We start from the raw sequence: 9,279 nt of genomic DNA on the forward strand, positions 1-9,279 counted from the left end.
CACGCGGCGGCCCAGCCCCCACCCGACCCCGCGGCGACCGGGACCTCCCGCGGGAGCCCACACCGCTCACCGTCAACCTCGCGGCACAAAAAGGCCGGAGACCGGCTCGCCGCGCGGAAACTAGGGAGGCGGCGCGGGCTCGGGGCGGACCGAAGCGGCGGGCAGCCAATCCCCGTGAAGACTGCGGGCAGGGGCGGGGCAGGAGGAGAGCTGCGGGGCGGACAGCCAATCCCCGTGAAGACTGCGGGCAGGGGCGGGGCTGGAGGAGAGCTGCGGGGCGGACAGCCAATCCCCGTGAAGACTGCGGGCAGGGGCGGGGCTGGAGGAGAGCTGCGGGGCGGCCAGCCAATCGTCAGAAGATCTCAGGACGGAGGCGGGACAGTCCCGGCTATTGGCTGTTGTATGTCTTCCGGTGCTCGAGGCCCTTGCTGTGGTGCGGGTGGGGTCGGCCGTCTTCCGGGGCTGTGCCCGGTCCACGCAGGGAGCTTCTCCTCGGTCCTGTCTTGGGGAGGCCCTGCGGTTACACCTGGGCTTCGCGTAGCCCTGAGGTTCTCTTTCCGAAAGCCAGACAGGCGTGTATTGCGGGCTCCGCATGTCTTGTTCAGCGGAATCCCCGCGTGGCTTCTGAGCGGGGAAGGACCAGTCCCAGTGAGTTCAGTCACAGGGTTCGACAAGTACAGTAACTAACCAGGGGGTGAGGGGGCCCAGGGTAAGTGCTACTCTCAAGGTAACTGACTGCAACTGCAAACAGATGTGTAAGTAGGGTATGTGCTAAAATGAGCACTTCCACTCTTCGCCATGTTTGCCATCTATGTTAACAAATGTAATCTTCAAAATATTTTTTATCTAGTCCCAGCACTCGGGAGGCTGAGGCAGGAGAATCGTTGCAAGTTCGAGACCAGCCTGGCTACAAAGTGAGCTCAACTGCGTAGAGACCCTGTATCAAAAAGACAAAAAAAAAAATAACTTCTATCATCTCTATTAAAAGGTTTAGACCTAAAGTGACCCCCAAAGCCCCGCGTGCTCGGAAGGTTATTGGATTATGGGGAAGGGGTTCTGGTTGGAGGGTGTGCGTTACCGAGGCCGGCTATGGAAAGGTTGTCTCCCTCTGCCCTTCCCCTCCTGCTTCCTGGCCGCCGTGGCGGGAACACCTCTGCCCCGCGGCATGCCCTTCAGTGTGCTGTGCTGTCTCCGAGCCTGCTGGGCGCGGACTGAAATTTGTGAAACTGAAGCCAAAATAACCTTCATCTGCTTTAAATTGCGGTGTCAGGTATGTCCCAGCGAGGGCAGAGTGGCTAAGACTGTCCTGAGATTCTGGAGCTTGAACGCGAGCCCCTCGAATCCCTGTACTGCATTGCTTTTCCCTGATGTGTTGGTTAGAGCAGGAACAGAATTTTTTTGGGGGGGGTGGGAATTAAAATTAGCCTACTTTCTATCAAGATAGGTGCCTGTGGTGGGGATAGAGATCTACAGGGAAAAAGAACAGTTTGCCCAGAGTCCCAAGGTAGACCAGCTAAGTCCTTAACTGTTTAAAAACTCCAAAGTGTAAACAGAACCTAAAGATATAGGCGCTGCGCGACTTGAAGTGAGGGTGGCTCAGGACTGCTCCTTGCAGCAGGCAATGAGAGAATTTTCATTTTATACAAGGGAGTCAGATAAAATATTATAGCCAGTCAGATACGGCTACGCCCTCCAAGGAGCCAGGGCAGAAGATGAGGTACCTTGCCACTGTGGAAGTGACAGGCACCTCTGCTGTGGGCTGACCTTAAGACAAAAGGTAAGACAAATGCACCCACATACTTCCCTAAAGCTAAGCATCAGGGGTTGATGTTCTAAATAGGTTTCTATCACCTTGAGAAAGCCCAGAAGAGCCACCAACCCAATCACTTACAGAGAACGCCCTGCTCTGGCTTCATGCCTGCTTCCTACATGACTTGCTTCTCTATTTGATCCCGATTTAATCAATGTTTCCTGAACAATTACACTTGTAATCTTATTGGTTGACGTAGTTTTGTCCCACCTCATGCCCACCTTGCGATTTCCCGTGTTCCCCACCTTGGACTCACCTCACCTCGTGGATTTGCTCTATAAAAATCCCTAGAAAAGGCCGGGTCCTTGGCAACCCACTCGGGACCCCTTCTGTCTCTCTCAGACAGAAGCTTTCTTTCCCCCAGTAAATATATTCTGCTCTTAACCTCCATTGTTCCTAAAATTCATTCTTCTCTTTTAGAGAGCACGAACTTATACCAGACATCTAACAGGTTGGGACTTTCTTTCCCTTATACCATTATGGCACACATGCTATTAGTTTTTTTTAAACAACAGATATTAATGTATGACTTTTTTCTACACTAAAACCTCAGTATTCAGATTTTATTGCAGTGTTGGCATTTTGCAATAAATAAGTGGGTTTGGGGTAGAAGTTGGGGCACTTGTCTCTAAAAAGTGGCCATCACTGTTTTATACCAAGAATAATGAAAAACTGCTCAAGTGGTTTTGGGCAAGAAAATGTCTGTAATCCCAGCACACAGGAGGCTGAGGCAAGAGAATGACTGCGAGTTTGAGGCCAGCCTGGGCTACAAAGTGAGTTCAAGACCAGCCTGAACTGCATAGTGAGACCTTGTCTCAAAAAACACCGAAAAGAAAAAAAAAAAAAGAAAACGATAGGATCTGATGTAGGGGTGGTTTAGAGTTTGATGAGGGTCATTTGGTGGAAAGAAGAAGTTGAATGAAGTTTAACAAATTCTACCAGCCAGGTATCACCTTACAGATACTCATAGTATTCTCTTGGAATGGAAGAAGGAACACCGTTTTACTGACACTTTACCTTTCCTAGTGATCTTCTAAACATGTCCCCAGTCTGAATCTGTTCTTATTGTCCCTTTGGATAGATTAGACATTACCTATGTTTATTCAGGGGATTTAACGTGGCCAGGCTGCACAGGAGGAATTGTAGAACAGATAAATAACTTCTCAGTATGGACACTAATTTAAAAATTCAGTGGCAATCTGGTAGGGCTTGAGGATAGTTACACGGAGTATCTTCTCCCCAGATCAAGTAATGCAAATAGTAAGAGATTATGAAAGTAAATATTATATAGTATATGCAATAGTATATACTGTACTACTATATATTATATAACTTGAATTTAGGAGAAACCTTCCTGGACCTAAAGACCTCACCCCTGTGGCCAAATTCTCAATTCAATAGAGATGACTACTTCAGTTCCTTTGAAATAATAAAACTATTTCTTTGGTTTAGAAGAGAAATGTCTTCTCAACTTCAACAGTAAATATAATTAATTAGGATTAAATATATATTTGCTTTTGAGTTTGGGTCAGGTAGAGCACTTGCTCAGCATGCGGAAGGCCCTGGGTTCAGTCCTCCAACACGCACCCTCACCCACACACACACACGCATGCGTGCAGAAAGCTTGGGGTAAGAGTTTAAAAGGAATGGCATGAGTTGGATTTATTATTGGGTCTGATCACTAAAAGAATTTAGTCTGTCTAAGTGTAATCTTCCAGAAATTAAGGACTAGAGGAAGAGAAATGCTAGTGCGAAGGAGACAGTCCTGATGGGAATCTAATGTCTTCATAGTCACTAAACTCTTGGTTCAATAAACAGCATCCCTTGATCATTAGTAATCCATTTCCCTGGGTTCTATCTCTGCCAGTCTCCTCAGATCCCAAATCTGTATTTCTTTCTGGCTATTTCTTCTCTTACTTCCTCTCTGGCTTTTGGGTGTTCCCCAGTTCCCAGATACCACCTTGGTCCTTCCCCACTCCTACCCAGCCTTCAGAATGACTATCCTACATGTCTTCATCACCTCAGTCCTGTTCATACCTCATACATAGTTGGAATTCCTTTTCTTTTTCTTTTTAGGACAAGGTATTGCTTTGTAATTCAGGCTGGTTCTAAACTCACTATGTAGCCCAGACTGGCCTCAAACTCACAGCGAGCCTCCTGCCTCAGCCTCCCAAGTGCTGGGATTACAGGTGTGCACCACCACACCCAGCTCTCCCTAGTTCCCTGAGTTTGTGCTCTCCAGAACCATCAGTGGGTTCCTGGTGACCAAGTGCAGTGGCCGTTAATTTAGCCAGTTTCTGTGGGATTTGGTACAGTTGCCCACTCCCTCCTTGCCTCTGAGTGACTGGTCTCTGCTCTTCTCCAGCTGTCCTGCAGTGCCTGTGCCAGCCTTTCTTCCCCTGTGTCACCCTTCGAGTGCTGGTTCTGGCTGCATCTCTTCTCAACTCCCGTCTCTTCTTACTGTTCACGCTGGACGACCAGCTCTTCCCCAGGTAGGACAGTGATAAGACAAGCTGAGTGCTACCCACTTCGCACATGTTGCGTCTAATTCTTAATAACGTAAGTGTGATAAGAATGTTGGTACCATGGAATAAGGACATATGAGCCAATGATAGTATTTGGCCCTTTACATAAAATACCACTGTCACCATTTTAGAGATTATAAAGCCTGCGTAAGTTTTCCAAACCGTGCAACCTGTATGACAGACCTGGAAATCCAATTCTGGGCATGGCCTGCCTGTTTACATTCGCCCCACATCATTCTTTCAAGCTTCAGACCCCTATACTCAGTAAGCCCTCCAGATATTATCATCTGGATGTCCCAGGGACACCACAAAATCAGTCCAACCCTACATATTCCTTCTGTGACCTCCATATTGAGCAATAATCATTTCTTAGTCCTTGAAGCAAGAGGATCATCTGAGTTCATGAGTTCAAGACCAGCCTGGGCAACAGAGTGAGACTATCTCAAAAAACCAAAACAATGATAAAATTCCCTTAGCTCAGTCTAAGTGCTCTTTTTCTATAGGAGCCTGTCTGGACCTTGTCTCAGTCCGGAGGAGTTTGTTATTGTAATCCCGTGGAAAAATTACTGGAATTCTTGCAAGTAATTCCAATCCCCAGTGAGAAGAAAGAGATAAAGACATCCCTGCAGTTGTGGGAAGCCAGGGGGTCCTAAGTCCAGTCAGAACAGAAGGGTCATAAGTCCTGACCGGAGCAAAGGCCAGGGCCAAACTCAGGTTTTACTAATTTGTGAAGGGAGTGGCTCAGGGCTGAGTGACTGTGACAGTGGCAGGAAGGGAAGTATGTGAGTGCTGGTAACAGGTGGCCTCTAACTTTGGAGCAGTCAGCATAACACAGTTGGAGGAAGTATCTCGTGTTTTGGGTCCGCTGCTTCAGCTTTGATGTCTAGCTTTTCCTGCCCTGGGATGTCGCCGCCTCTGAGGCTCAATCCCAGCGGACAGCACGGACTCTCAGCCTAGCTCACACTTGGTGGTAGAGAGCTATAGGCCGGGCATCACTCACCTGTCGTATCGCTTCAAAGGCTACACATAGGCACCTGAGCTAGACCCATGTGCACTGCTTAAAGCCCACCGAGAGGGTGGAGCATTTTCCTAGCCAGCTGTATACGTCTGTGGGGGGAAGTAGGCAAGGATGAATCGGGAGCCTTCCCGGGGCTATGCCACATTTTCCCTCAGTTTCCTCCTCTGTTCCTCAAGCTGCTTCTTCCTCATGCTCTGCTCTTTAGTCATTTCTTCCACTTGGCCACCCGTGGGGCCTCTTCTCTCCGCATCCTGCTTTTTCCTGGTTCTGGCTCCGTCATCCACTTGCTGACCATCGGAGCAGCCTGCACTCAGCCTCCCAGTCTCCAGTCTCTCCTGTCCTGGTGTCCCTCCACACTGCTGTAATCTCCCTTAGAAGTCCTAAATGGGTTTTCAGTGCCACCGGGAACAAGACAAGCATCCTACCTGTTACGGTCGGTGCCTGGATGTGCCCCCAAAGCCTCACGCAGTCATGGGGCAGCTTCTGGAGTTTGTGACTGATCCATGGCCCAATGCTGGGATTATGGATGTCAGTGCTACACCCACCCTGGGGCTGGTAGCCTGCATATAATGTAAGGAAGGGAGAGAGTCTTGCTCGCTGGGGCTCCTCCCTTTTTGCTCTTTTTCTTGCTGTTTTCTGCTGCCATGAGCTGTTGCCCTCTGCCAGGCCACTCTGCCTTGGAGCCAGCCAAGTATGGACTGAAACCTCACAGAGCTAAATAAACCTTTCCCTCTTTAATTCTTGGCAGCAGGTATTTGGTCTCAGCAATGAGAGAAAAGTAACCAAGATACTTCCTATCCCTCATCTATCTTTCTATTACCTCCTAGTTTCCACACAACTATTATTTATAGGGGAAAGAAACTCTGATCCTGCTAGATTTCTAATAAAAGTTTGTGTTCTCTAAAATTGAAGAGTGAATTTTAGGAACATCGGAAGTTAAGAGCAGAATATATTTATTGGGGGAAAGAAAGCTTCTGTCTGAGAGAGACAGAAGGGGGCCCGAGTGGGTTGCCAAGGACCCGGCCTTTTCTAGAGATTTTTATAGAGCAAATCCACGAGGTGAGGTGAGTCCAAGGTGGGGAACATGGGAAATCGCAAGGTGGGTATGAGGTGGGACAAAACTACGGTCAACCAATAAGATTACAAGTGTAATTGTTCAGGTAAAATTGATTAAATCGGGATCAAATAAAGAAGCAAGTCATGTAGGAAGCAGGCATGAAGACAGAGCAGGGCTTTCCCTGTGGGTGATTGGGTTAGTGACTCTTCCTGGCCTTTTCTTTTTTTTTAAAAGAGAATTAAAAAAAATAATAAAACATTAGAAACAATACAGAATTTCACTAAACAGATGACAGGAATTCAACAATGGTTGTTATATTGAATATTGTTGTCTTCAAATTAGTTGTTCGTATTACCAGCTATAAGCATGCAAAATTGGTCAAAAAATTAAAAAGAAAAAAATTTAAGCATTCACTGTTCCTTTCAATAAACCAATAGAAATCAGCAATACAATTATCCTAGCTATCCTTGTATAGACATATATTCTTTTTCTGTTCTTCTTTCTTCTTCCTGGCTTTGTCAAGGTGATGGATACCTATTTAGAATATCAATCCCTGATGTCCATCCCTAGGGAGGTGTGTGGGTTCATATGTTTCATCTTTTGCCTTGAGGTCTGGCCTGCAGCGGAAGTGCCTGCCTTTCCCACAGTTGCAGGGTATCTTGTCTCCCACACTGGCTCCTTCGAGGGCCTCGCCCTGTCTCGCTGCCTAGAATATTTCTATCTAACCCAGCTGCCTGCAACATTATGATCTTCCCATGCTCAACTGCCTGCAGCTTCCTCAGTGCTGTCCAGCACTGACCAGGACAGCTGTCTGCAGTGATGGAAATGTCCTCTCTGTGTGACCGCTATGGGAGCTGTATGTGGCTGCTGAGTGCTTGAGGTACGACTCGCGCAGCAGAACTGATGTCAGCTAATTTGAACTAAAATAGGCCGTGTGGCTGGAGGGTTCTATACTGAATAGCGCAGAAGCATTACCTCTGCCTCTCACTAAAAGTTTGTTGGACAAGCGTGCTCTCGGGTCTCCTCCCTTATCTGCAAATTTAGAATCTGCATTTCAACACAATTGCCAGGTGACCTGTATGTTTCTTATAGTTTCAAGAAGCCCTGCTCTGAACTGTCTTTCACTTCTTTGCTTTTGTGTGTTCTGTCCTGTTTGTCTGGTCTGCCTGGCTCCTCTCTTCTGCTCCGTAATGCCTGCTTGTTTCTCAAAGTCCAGCATTTACAGTCATAGTACATTTATGTGGTTATCTGAAAGGCACGGGATGAACAGGAGGGGGAGAGAGAGAATACATCTATGATGGAACCACATGTATCCTGTAATCCACACATGCATACAGTGTTTATGTATGTGTATATATGTGTGTGTGTATATGATTTCTGTGCATGTAAAAAGATGGTTAGGAAAGTGGTAGTTGGTTCTTTTTCAACATAGTGGGATTTTCTGTGCCTTTTTTTATTTTTTTCTTTGGTACCGGGAATAAAACTCACAACCTTGTGCTTTCCGGGTGGGCTCTGTGCCACTAAGCTGTATCACTGTCCTGTGTCTTTTTTTTATATATACCTTTGAAATACAGTTAAATTTTTTCCAATGAGCATTCATTATATAAGTATGTGCATTACAGAAAACAAAATAAAGGCTATTTTAGCCTTTTGTAGATACAGTTGGTCTCCAACTTTACAAAGGTTAGACTTAAGATTTTCAGTTTATGATGGCAGCAAAGTGACATGCATTCAGTGAAAACCGTTGTGCTTTTCCTTTAATAAATGATAAATTGCAGGGCTGGACATGTAGCTCAGTGGTGCAGTGCCTGCCTGGCAAGTGTGAGGCCATGAGTTCGATTTCCAGTACCAGAAAAACCAAAAACAAAAACAATAAATTGCATGAGATATTCAACACTTTGCTGTAAAGTAGGCTTTATGTTATATGATTTTGCCTAACTGTGGTGTAATGTAAGTGTTCTGAGAACATTTAAGGTAGACTGGGTAAGTTAGCATGTTAGTAGCATAAAATGCATTTTAAAATTGGCAATATTGGCTGGGTGTGGTGGCACACACCTATAATCCCAGCACCCGGATGCTGAGGCACGAGGGGTGTGTCGGTTTGGGGCTTATTTTGCAAGGGGAACAACATAAGACAGGACACATACTTTATATGATTATTTATAAGTCACCCAAAGAACAGTATACAAAAGAGTGCAGGAAATCTGTCCACACACTAAGACCAAGGAATCCAGCTGAGGGCCTGGATCCCACAACAGTGTCCTACGTGAGTTGAGCTGAATACCCAGAGCTCATAACAGTGCTTCCCACGAATCCAACTGGAGGCCCAGAACCCATGACAACGTCTCATGCAGGCCTGTTTCACGGATCTGCTGGGAAGGCCCAAAGGTCAGTGGTGAAATCTACAAAGTCTGTGTCAACAGGATGAAGGACCTGTGCTAGCAGGCTGAGGGATCTGCACTGGAACCAGAAAGTGTTGCTCAGAAGAACCAGAGCTCCCCGAAAAGGTACCACAGCCATCCTCGCCAACAGTGAGGTCCCCAGTTCCTCCGATGATCAGGATGGCCAAATTCACATCAGGGAAACCAACGCAGCAAGCTTCTCCTGGAGGCCAGCGGTGCACCATCTTCCCCTCCGGAGCCAGGAAGCTATGCTCAAGTGAGGACCAGAGCTCCCCAAAGTGAACTGAAGCCATTCTCAGTGCCAGCGAGGTCCCGAGCTCCTCCGAGGATGAAAACAGCCAAGTTCATGAGGAAAGCCAGCTCCCCACAGCTTCTCTCAGCTCCCAACAGCCCGCTTCTTCTCCAGGTCTGCCTCTTATGCTGCTGGCAACAGTCCTCAGGTGGGCCTCCCACACCCAGCACCACTC

The 9,279-nt window shown here is 47.1% G+C and overlaps 1 long non-coding RNA gene across 1 annotated transcript in view; it reads right to left on the reverse strand.

Moving 5' to 3' along the window:
- LOC106149506 overlaps window positions 1-140 on the reverse strand; it is a 2,283-nt gene extending 2,143 nt beyond the window's left edge. Inside the window, exon 1 of the long non-coding RNA XR_001235742.1 lies at window positions 71-140. This is a non-coding gene — a long non-coding RNA (uncharacterized LOC106149506). The remainder of the gene's footprint in view (window positions 1-70) is intronic.
- Between the last annotated feature and the right edge of the window lie 9,139 nt (window positions 141-9,279).

The sequence above is a fragment of the Chinchilla lanigera genome, unplaced genomic scaffold (genome assembly GCF_000276665.1).
Source record: "Chinchilla lanigera isolate Chin_1 unplaced genomic scaffold, ChiLan1.0 scaffold00046, whole genome shotgun sequence".
Lineage (NCBI taxonomy): Eukaryota > Metazoa > Chordata > Mammalia > Rodentia > Chinchillidae > Chinchilla > Chinchilla lanigera.